The 12,026-nt window shown below is 44.6% G+C and overlaps 1 protein-coding gene across 12 annotated transcripts in view; it reads right to left on the minus strand.

Moving 5' to 3' along the window:
* Positions 1 to 12,026, minus strand: part of NTRK3 (neurotrophic receptor tyrosine kinase 3) — a 315,119-nt gene that overhangs the window by 167,849 nt on the left and 135,244 nt on the right. The window lies entirely within an intron of this gene.

Genomic DNA, 12,026 nt, shown 5'->3' on the forward strand with positions numbered 1-12,026 from the left:
AACCCTCGGTCTGAATTAGGGATAGGTGAACTGGTTTGGGTAGAAGGAATTTCATCCTAATCCCAAGTTGACCAGGACATTTGCTGTGCTTGGAACAACTGTTATTTTTCACATCTCTAAAAGCTTCCGCACTTCCTTGGCCCAGCTGGTATCAGAAACAAACAAGGCAAAATGCCACATCAAAGGCTGTTCTTTTCTTGAGATATCTCAGGACCAGCTGGAAGCAAAATGTACCAGATACCTCCTGGGGAAGCCTGGCCCAACTGTGCAGACTGACAAGATAGAGCAAGCTCAAAGCGGGTCCAGAGAGGCACCAAGCAATCTCCAGTCACTGGTGAGCGTAATGTTGGGTCGTATAATAACAGCCCCGATGTGTACTAAACACTTCAAGATGGAGCCTCAGGGAGGAAACTTCTATGACTAGAGGAGCAATGAAAGATGAGGGACAGAGGAGAAGGGGGCAGTGACTCCATGCTGTCCTTGTGCTGTGAGAGACTGAAGCTATGAATTACTGGAACAAAGAGAGGGAATCCACTAGAAATATATAGCCAGTGTGTGGAGAGGGAATACCTTCCTTTGAAAACATGGTGACCTATGGTTCTGGGCCTGCACGAGTTTTCATGGTTAAACTTGGTACCCTATTTTCCTGTGGCACGCAAGAGGTTAACATGGTGCTTTCAAATCCTTGAATTATACCAGCATATAATTAGGCTTGGCAGAATTTGATTTTTATTTTATTTTTTATAAATGTGACAGATAATACCAATGTTTATTTTTCCTATTAACTTTTTATTAAATTTTCACACACACACACAAAACAAGCTATCCATAAATGTCTCACAATGTGTTAACCATTTGTTACCTAACTTTAACTATACCTGAAGCAGCTGACTATATCATATGAATGGTTAAAATATAAACCAATTCTTTGTATTATCATTTATAAATAATTTGTTTATAAAATCCAATTAATTTTAAATCTTATTCTGCCTTATCCTTATTTTATGTACAGAGAAATTGAAAAAAAAAAAGAATATGATAAAGAATAGACGCAAACTTGAGGGGGAAAGAGAAGAGAAGGGAAGGAAATAGGCAAAGAGGAGGTGGCGAGTGGGGAAGACCCATCCATTTAATAAGATCACTGAGATATTGCCAGGAAAGCACCCCATACCTCAGAATTTTTCTGGGGTATTTCTGTTACAGTATGCAGTTCTTTCCATGGATGGCCAAGTTTATGGTGTCTATGCTGCAATCTTCAGTTGTTGGTCGCTTTTTGGACTTCCATTTCTGTAGCACTAGTCTTTTAGCAATTATGAGTGCTCTGCTGAGCCAAAGTTTTTCACATTTATTCAGTTTCCAATATCAATGTGCATTTTTAAGCAATTTTTAATCAATTCAAACTCTCACAATTGTCCAAAATTATGAGTTTTAGGCTTTATTTTTATCAATTTAGATTTTTCACAGTTGTGGGAAATGATGCGGGCCGGGATCAGATGTTCATTATTTAGTGACAGTAGGCATTGAGATACAAAAAGTTAAAGCTTTATAACCATTAAAACGCAAACTGTCGACAATACAGTATATACACAGTAAATATCCTTAAATCAAATGCTAATAAGTTCTCAAGCAGCATCATTCTTCTGACTTTGCCTATCTGTAAATTTCAATTATCGTCTATGGAAATTTGTTGATTTGTGTGTATATGGTAAAAATTGACATTTAACAACATTTACTGAGAAAAATCGAATCCTTTCAAGCCTACATATAACCCAACTGCCACAAGTGCCCACACCCCATTCAGCTAGCCCCAAAGGAAAATAAACTGATTTTCAGTATACAGTAGTTAGAAATGACTATCAGCAATACCAGCCTAGAGCTCCAGGTCTCTCTTCTGAAGTCAAGGCAGGGTATCCAACACAGATCCCAACCATCCACTGGAGAAAGAACCCCCTTCCGCCCCCCCATTCCTTCCCAAGAACTTGGAATGTCAACTAGAGACAGTTCCCCACCCTACAACCTGGATCGCGAAACACCCTGAACACCAGGCATTAGAATCACAACCTGATTTGTTCCTACAACATGCTGAGTGCTGCTAATGCAGCTGACTTCAGGTACTAGGCCAGGCATTTTTCATGGGGGCCATTAATTTTTAATAGCATACTTGTATATTGAAATGAAATGCCTGAACGTTAATGAGGGTCCTACATGGCTTCCACTTTCAGCAATAAATAAATACATTAAATAAATAAATAAAGCTACTAAACTGCTAGATGCTCAGTGCTTCCCAAAACACAGGCAGAGGTGTTACTCCATCACAGAAAAGTAGACATTAGAGATGGAAGAGGCCCATTAGATTATCCAGTGCACACTGGTCCCTACAATATACTCACCAGTGTTCTCTCCAGTAGAGTTTTAAATAGTCCAAATAACAGAGCTTCTACCATTTCCCTTGGAGAATTCCATGGCCTTAGAGAGCCCAGGGTTCAGAAGTTATTCCTCAGATCACACTAAGCCTAAATTCACAACTGAACAATATCATCCCATTACTGTTGTAAATCTTCCTTAAGAACTCCCTCTCCTTCCCCTGGGGGTTTACGCTGTACTTGTGTGTGTTCATCACATCTCCATTTAGGTGTCATTAGGTCAAGAGCTGCGCTCTCTGGCTGCACAGTTTAGGGATGGGCTATTCGATTGCAGGAGCCTTGGCTAAATGGGAGGAAAATCTTGAGGATCCTACAATAAGCCAGAGAAGGAGAAAGTGAACTACAAACTCCATGGAGCACATTTAGTGCCCTATAGCCTTTTCCAAGAGAAAGACAGGGAAAGGTAGTATGGACAGATCACAATTAAAGTATTAATTAAAGGTGACACAGGAAAGAAAAGCAAGGACTGAGTCTCCCTGTTTCTCCCTGTGTTACTCTGCAGTGCTCCAGCAACAATACCACCATTGCAACAGACAGTGATTTGTCCAGTTGTTGTCAGCCTCAGAGGAGGATCCCGACAACTCCATATGGTTGAGAGAAGAATTCAGTCTCCATGGCCCAGAAGGAGTTCCCTCCAAGTCACATGAAGGAAAATGATGCAAATGGTACATGTGCTATAGATAAACAGAGGTCTTAGGTCTCCAGGTCTATCAAACCACCATCTTTCAATTCATTTTAAAACGGAAAGAAAACACAACATTTCAAGTGACAAGCACAGGTTGGAATTGAAAAGGGCACGAGTGACCCAGCAGGAACCACACTGCTTTCAGAGGAGATACCTTGAGGATGATGGCCCACAGGGAAGGCTGCTCTGATGAGAGAAGCTCAGCAGTGTGAGACTTCACTGCTGTGGAACTGAGATGCCTGCAGAGCAGAAAGCAGGACCAAAAACCAGTATGACTCATCCATTTCCAAATCTGCAGTGGATGAAAGAAGTCCACTCAGCCCCTCCAGCATGAGAGAGACTGTGTAATTAACCCTATTCTTCTCCCCCAGGAACTGTATGCAAGGTTGTGACCCCAACGTACATGAAGTTACAAGCCTAGTGCACTAGCATGTCCAGCCAGATCACCAGCCTCCTACCGTTCCTCATTAACCCAATGTCCTGGAAACCCAGAAGCTCCAATCTGTTCCTGCTTATTAATGTTCTGCTGGCGAAGCAGCAACATGCAAAGGACTTGGATTTGGGAGTTTGCTTTGGGGTTTGCTTTTTATAATCCAGCTGTTTACTTCCACCGGACCAATTTGGTGTTTGCATCTCAATTTAGCTGCAAACAATTCTGGGTGCCACTAATGTGATTTGTGAACCATTCATGGCACTCACTGGAGAAAAGAGAAGAAGAGAACCAGATTTGCGTATTACAGTCTTTCACTAGCCAAAGTCTGTTGTTGGGCTCTTTCCATCATTGTTCCATTAATGTGACTGGTGCATCCTAGAGATGGCAGGAATCAGAATACCCAACAGATAATTCATAGAATATCAGGGTTGGAAGAGACCTCAGGAGGTCATCTTAGAAAGAATGAATGCCCAGAAAAGTAGACCTGGAAGACCTGGAAGGTCTGATGTATGATGAAAGGCTAAAGGAACTTAAAGGAAGCGGAGGTATCTCAAGTCAAATTAAACTACTTATTTGAATTCCTTAAGCAGTTCTTACCTTGCTCTCAAGTAACATTCAATTTTTGGCTAAGAAATTAAAGTTGATGCTTGATAGATGTTTGGTAAGTGCATTTTGCAAACATTTCTTTTAAGCAGTCTCTTAAAGCTTCAGGTAGAAGTACTTTTTCTTTTAGATCTTAGCAGTTGCAAATCTTCTACTAAGCATTTCTCCAAGCAGTTCACAGGAGTAAGTGGCATACATCTCTGTTCCCTTCCAAAGTCTTCCAGGGATGACGTTTCTATCTGGCACAGAGATGCCAAGCTTGGGCAGAATTTACTCTGCCACCTTTGTTTATGTAGCCTGGTGACAAGGAATCTGGTTGCTCTTAGTTAGGATAGGCAAAAAGTCTGCTGCTACCTGGTGTAGCGAGACAGTAAAAGTAAATGCAGACTAAATGTCTAGTGATTGGACTAGAAGAACAATACCTACCATATATTAAGTCTTCACTTTAAGTGCAGGAACTGGTATCAGAACCTTGTTAAAGGGAACAGAAATGCTGGCACAACACAACCTTGGGTGATACTGGTGCACTTCCAGTCCTGTGAAAAGAAGATAAATGGATCCCTCTAGAGACATGCCGTTGTACGCCGTGCAGTGTCTTCTCTTGAGGTTCACCAAGACATGCCTGGAAGAGTTTTGTTTGACCGTTGCTGCTGTGGTTATGGATCGTATTTTGAATGGAAGGCGAGGTGCCTACACACTGGGAGCACAGGGTTTCACAAGGTTGAAATCAGAAAACAAAATAAAATGGCACTTTAGTGGAAGATACAGACGCACTTATAGAAGGAAGCCCAGTGAAACCACATGCCCTTTCAATCCATTTCCCAGGTTTCAAGGCAGGCAAACTAAGAGATGTTGAGAGCAGAAAGCAAACCTAGGGACTTTTAAAACAAATAAAAAGATACCACCAAGGAAAGGTCCTGACCTTGCAGGGTGCTGAGTGCCTCCAACTCCCACCAATGTCAGCAGGAATCCAAGGAGCTCACATCTCACATCAAGTGCTCAGCACATTACAGGACTGGGCCCAAACAAAGCAGCAGAAGCCTGTTACCTTTTACTAACTTTTGCTCTACTTGATGGTTCACCGTGGATTTATTCACGATACTTTCTGTGGCCAGCTGCTGTTTCCTATGGATGGCTGCTCCTCTCCCGTAGCCACCCTGTACGGCCTTGATACTGGGAAGGAATCAGCCCATGAACAACGACATGAACAAGTCTGGTAGGATAAAATAGAAGGATGCTGGACACCGATTCCTTTGGGGCAATCAGTACTGACTTTATGGTTTCTCTTAATTGCAAATTTATTTTACTTCCTGTACAGCTTCAAGGAAAAAAAATAAACCGCCATGTAATTGTACTCAGACACGGGCAAGTCAATGGAGGTCAGGATTAAGTCTCATTGGAGAGGCAGGTCATGTCACTTAAACATTTTTTCCCTTTAAGCTACAGAGATAATTACACTGTTAAGGAGGGAAACAAAAAAACAAAGCATGCATCCAAGCTCTCCTTGCAGGCACTGGTCCCCTTGAAATCAGAACCCTGGCATTGCTTTGCAATGGACGCAGAGGACAGTTACCATCTGTTTATGGAAAAAATGTTAATAACCCCCAATCATAATCAAATAGGCAACCACTTTACTTTAAGTAGCTATTAACTAATGCTAAATTGCAATGGAACAGCTCTGCGAGTACTTTTGACATGCGCATGCACATCAGCAGCACTAGTGCTCTGATCAGGGCTATTGGAGTGAATACCAAATGAACTGAGTGATGTGATTCTTGAAACATTACGGAAAGGGTAAAGAGCCTCTATTTACTATTATTCTCCCTCTCTCTTTCCTTTCCCCCTCCCCTCTCCCCTTTGCTGTTTCTGTTGATTCAGAAAATGTAAAAAGGCAATGGGATTTCAGCAGATGAAGCTACATTTGGGCTGTCAGTCGCTCTTCACCCTTGTCCTGCATGATGAACCTGATTTGGGGACCAAAAACTAGTTTGTAGCTGAGCCCAGAAAACAAGTTTAGCTACGCAAGACAAGTCATTTTGTTCTATGTTTGTGTAACACCTCACACAATGACTGTAGGGCTGTTAGGTGCTATGGCAACACACACAGTAAATAAGTACATTTGTTTCTGCTCTGCTCTATCCTCTTTCATCCAAGACTATTGTAGCTATCTTACAAGCATGAATTCTTGTTTATTATTTCTGTAGTACTAAGAGTACCTAATACAAATAAGTATGAGCACAACATCCCTGTCCCAAAGACCTTACAGTTGCAACAGAAAACATGCACACAAAAGAGCACCCGCAAGCCAAGTGTTAGCACTAGAATGTGCACGTCTTGTTGTCTACCTGACAAAGTACTTATGTGACCATGCCCACCAATGTGTCCGAATATCCTGTAAGCCCCAGGACTTTCCTGTAGCTTTATTAAATTAAACTTCATTTCCCAATATGTATTCTGACTACAGTTTACTGGGAGGCTTTGGGTTTATAGACTTACAGGAAGAAGGGTGATTTTAAGGTGAGGTCTAAAGTATTCTATCCTTAGTCTACAGGTAGGGAAACTGAGGCACAGGGAAGCAAAGATTAGTCCAAGGTCACTAAGTGAGTCATTGGAAGAGCTGGAAACAGGAAGAGAACCCAGGAGCTCTGATTCCCAGTCTGCCTGTTCTAACCGCGCTCCCTCCCGCACATGGGATTAGAAACCAGGGGCTCTGATTCCCAGGTTCTTATTCTAAACCACTAGATGACTGTCCCTCCTTGGTTAAAGATTCATTCACATGTCTGTGTACAAAAACTCAGATTAGACCTCAGCCATTATTGCAGACTACGTCTGTGTCTTAGATACTTTCCGTTTACGTATGTGTTTTGCCTGGCCGTTCTTTCTCCAATGTCTCTCTATTCTGCAGCTAAGCCTGAGGTACACACAAAGGGAACTTTGTTTTCCATTTTCATTTTATCTCCCCTAACCCTGAGTTTTCACATTCCACGGCCCGGCAGTCGCTGATAGCCTGTCAAGCCACATTTTTCTCCACTCTGTTGCATGGAGGCAAATCTTCAAGGAGGCCTGAAAAGCAGGATTGCGACCATGATCCAATATTAACGAGGCACCTCCTCTGGAGCAAGCAAGGAAACTCAATGAGGATGGCACACAGCCAGCCTCCACAAGCTCACCAGAACGACGACAAACAGGGAACATGTTGCATTATAACCCACATCACAAGGGGCCTGTGAAGCCGCCTCGACGCCAGCCCTGCTACCGTTCAACTGGCAGAGCAAGTATTTTGCACCGTTGGTATTGGACAGACCAATAGCTGGGTCATATCCTCAGTCATGGCTTTTCTGGGACTCTGCCATATAGACCTGGAGCTGGGAGAAGCACAGCTGCTCTCAGCTCTGACAGACAGCATAGACCATGTGAAGGAGGTTAGCCCGGGGATGGAAACAGCATCCCCTCTGAGATCTCCAATACATACATTCTTTGTTGTGGTGATCTCTTCTGCAAGGCAGACTGGATGCTGCTCCCTCTGCAGCCTGTTACTGCCACTTCTACAGCCTACCTGAAGGAGTCGCTAGAGAGCAATGTGAGGCACTTATTTTCCTGGCTGTCTCTGGGACAGGCAGAAAGAAGAGAAGCAGAGGCACTGGGCTATGATCCCAAACAGGACTCAAATCCGTACCTATTAGCTAGGAAATCCCTAACCAGGTCCTCTCAGATTGCTCTGCTCCTTTGCTGTGCTTTTGGCCCATGTGCACAAAGCCCAGGACTGGGATATAGGAGTTCCTCATTCTCTGGCCTCACTTCCTCAGAACGCAAGCAGCCACCTGCCTGCACACCCTGGTAAGGTTCACTCCCCCACCCCCGTGCCAACTGTCCCCCCTTATTCACTAGGCATTAACCTCCCTGTTCAGCCTGCTGGGAAGAGCACAGTAGATGGGGAGGAGGAGACAAGCTTACAGGGCCCCCACAAGGCGTTCTGGGTTACTTGAGTACACAGCATTCTGCGGCCACGACAAAAACAACAAGAAAAACCTGCTCCTACAATCCTGCCAAGCTGGGATTTCAATAGCAAGTGGCAATGCATCAGCTGGCTACAAACTGCTCCTGAATCAGGGAATGATGCTCTGTACCCAGATCAGGCCTTTTGATTATTATTACTCTATTTTTTAATCACCAACCATATGCTTGATGCTGTGTAGGACCTAGTTCCTGCCCCAGAAAGCTGCAACGAAATCACAGTGGGAGACTCAGAGGAGAGTGCAAGCTTCCAGGGGATTTTTGGTTGTTTTGATTTTTGATCACACTCTCCTTCTCTAGCATGACATTGTGGCAGTAAAGATCTTTGCCAGAAGTTAGTGTTCAGGGGTGAGACTTCAGGAGATATGAATGAAGAAAGAAGAGTGGCTTGGCAAACTAGATTAGAACTAGAACTACGAGTCACCAAATGAAATTCATAGGCAGTAGGTTTAAAAGAAACAAAAAAGGAAGTATTTCTTCACACAACGCACAGTCAACCTGTGGAACTCCTTGCCAGAGGATGTTGTGAAGGCCAAGACATAACAGGGTTCAAAAAAGAACTAGATACATTCATGGAGGATAGGCCCATCAAAAGCTATTAGCCAGGATGGGCAGGGATGGTGTCCCTAGCCTCTGTTTGCCAGGGGCTGGGAATGGTGACAGGAGATGGATCACTTGATGATAACCTGTCTGTTCATTCCCTTTGGGGCACCTGCCATTGGCCACAGTCAGAAGACAGGATACTGGGCTAGATGGACCTTTGGTCTGACCCAGTATGGCCGTTTTTATGTTATTAGGGAGCTCATTCCACAAATGGGAAGCACCACAGAAGAAAGTAAAGTTGGGAGACTGAAATAAATGGGGCAACATTGGTGGAATGAAGGGAGGGGGGACATGATAGGAGATAAAATCCAACTTGTAGGCTAGGCCTAAGAGCTTGTCCACACATATGGCACCGCAGCGATGCAGCAGCACCGACAAGGCTGTAATGCTTAGTGACGACAGTACCTATGCCAACAGGAGAGCTTCTCCCATCAGCACAGGTACACCACCTCCTTGAGAAGCGGTAGCTGTGTCGACAGGAGAAGACTTCCCGTTTACATAGCACTGTCTACACCAGGAGTTCGGTCGGTGTAACTGCGTTGTGCAGGAGTGTAGATTTTCTGCGTTGCTCAGGGGTGTAATGTAGTTATACCACCATAAGTCTGTAGTGTAGACCAGTGGTTCTCAAACTAGGGCTGCCGCTTGTTCAGGGAATGCCCCTGCTGGGCCAGGCCAGTTTGTTTACCTGCCAATCACAGCTCCCAATGGTTGCAGTTCGCTGCCCCAGGTCAATGGGGGCTGCGGGAAGTGGCGGCCAGTATGTCCCTCGGGCCGCATGTCCCTCGGCCCGCACTGCTTCCTGCAGCTCCCATTGGCCTGGAGCGGCGAACCGTGGCCACTGGGAGCCACGATCGGCCAAACCTGCGGATGCAGCAGGTAAACAAACCAGCCCGGCCCTCCAGGGGCTTTCCCTACACAAGCGGTGGCCCTAGTTTGAGAACCACTGATGTAGACCACACCTAAGTTATTCAAGGCCTTAAAGGTGTTAAGTGAGAAGTTTGAACTTTTATTCAGTGGCTGGATGGATGCCAGTGGAGGGTTGCAAAGGTAGATAGAGGGTGATAGGATCTGATCAATGGGGAAGGAATTGCATTTTAGCCACTGCGTTTCGGGCAGACTGGCAGGGAGTGATGCAGTCATCAGCTGGTTGCAGCCATCAAGGCAAGATGCAGCCAGGGCATTAGAATGGAAGGGTCACATTTACAAAACGTTGAGGAGGAAGAAGCAGCAATATTCGGCAACAGCCTTGTTGTGTGGGAAGAAGGGAAAGGAGGAGTCAAAGGGATTGTGAGCCTAAGGGACGGGCAGGATGGAACAGAGAAAGGAGGAAATGGAAAAACCAAGAAGCTCTATGGTGGTGATGGGCCATCTAAGGCCATATATCAGGAGATCCTCTGCAGCATGGGCATGGGCCGAGGGAAACAGAGCCCATAGATTAGTGAGTCATCAGCCAAGAGATGAGAGTTAAACTGTACAAATGGATACGGTCACCAAGGAGAAGGTGTAGAGGAGGAAGTCATGGAAAGGGTCCCCAGAGTGTTGGTTGAGGGAGGAGAAGGAGGAACCAAGGTGGAGTTTTTAAGGAGAGCAGATTAGACAAGTTTACCCTAGTGGCAATGATAAAGATGCTGTAGAAGATACCAAGAGAGCTACCTGAGCCCTTGTGTCAGCAGCAGGTACTTTTGCTCAGCAGGAGCCTGTGCATGTTTGTCTAAACATGGTGACAGAATGCTACTGATTTATAAGGAGCCTTCAAGGCTCAAGATCCAGCCACTCATCCAATAGCAATGCCAGTCACTTTCACACTAACTCCACGTGGACTTGGGGTCCACAGCGCCCAACAACAACCTGCATTTCCAAGATGCCTATGAAGGTTGTGATTGGCTACATAATCAGTGAATCAGGATCAAGTCCCACATGAGACATCTCCCTGAATTGTAAACCTGTGTAAACACTGCAGATTCTGTCTGTCTAACAGCCTTACCAGTAAAACCCTGAAAAATTAAGTCTGCAGAGGGACATTTATATCTACAATTTATTATCAGAATAACAGGGACTCCAACTTAGCACAGCAACTTAATGAAAGGAAATCCATGTTTTTTCTTGATAAAAGCTTGTGCTATCTAAATCCTGCACATGCCAAAAGGGAATATTACCACAGCACATCTCAGGCTTCTGGGGAACTCAAACATCATTCAAGATTCACATTCATGGTTACCATAACCCCTTAGTGCAAGCACACATCTGTTTATCCATCTACAGAGGTGAGTTACCCACGTGATATTCACATTAATCTTTCTGTTTTTCATGTGCATGGGAATATTTATTATTTTCTTTTACCCATAACATTTTGCATTATCAGCAGCAGATATCATGGCACTGTACAAACATTCCTCCTGTGACTCTTAGATAATCCCCACCACCACCCCATATGAAGTTGGTAAACTTCATCTCCACTTTACAGATGGGGAAAGTCAAGCAGAAAGCATAGTTAAGCCAGTTAGTTGTGTGAGATCACAAAATGAGTCAGCGGAAGAGCTGGGAACAAATGGCAGAAATCATGACTTCCATTCCCATGCTCCCCCCAACCAATCCGTACACCCTAGCAGATTGCTCCCATTAATGGGCATATGAGCTAAATATTGCTAAGTTGCTACAGTAGTTCTGCTGTTTAATTAAAGTCCTGGGGAAGCGCAAGCCGTGCCCCCAAATATTTCAGCCTGCTCCTCAAATGCAGGCCCCAGCATGGCTGGGCAATCAGCTACCACTCGAAAGCCCTTGAAAAGGGTTGTGTTAACCAAAGACCACGTGTTTGGCTGTACAATGCCTGTATTAACAAGGATGGAGGCTGGCAACTACTTTGTTATGTTATAAACCTGTCCCAGTGGGCTCTGCTGCGCACCACCAACGCTCCAAGGCTGCAGATAAACACAAGGCAAATCATGAAAAACAGACGGTGCTCAATGATTCAGTTTCTCTTGGCACAAGCCCCATGATCCTGAAGAGAAGCAACTACGTTGCTGGGGAGAACTGAAAGAATGGCTCCATATGGCAAACATCACTGTCTTCTCATTGGCTAAGCAATACCTAGCCTGCCTGAAACAGTTCCCACGAGGATGGCCATGAAGCAGAAGAGGAAACGAGTGAAACATTCCAATGGGGAGGCAGCAGGAAAACCCCTCGCAACCTGCTGAAACATCACTTGCTCTTCGCAAGCACCCCACAGACTCACAACCGCATATTCTCTTCCTTCACAAACCGACTC

The sequence above is a fragment of the Mauremys reevesii genome, linkage group 10, assembly GCF_016161935.1.
Source record: "Mauremys reevesii isolate NIE-2019 linkage group 10, ASM1616193v1, whole genome shotgun sequence".
NCBI lineage: Eukaryota > Metazoa > Chordata > Testudines > Geoemydidae > Mauremys > Mauremys reevesii.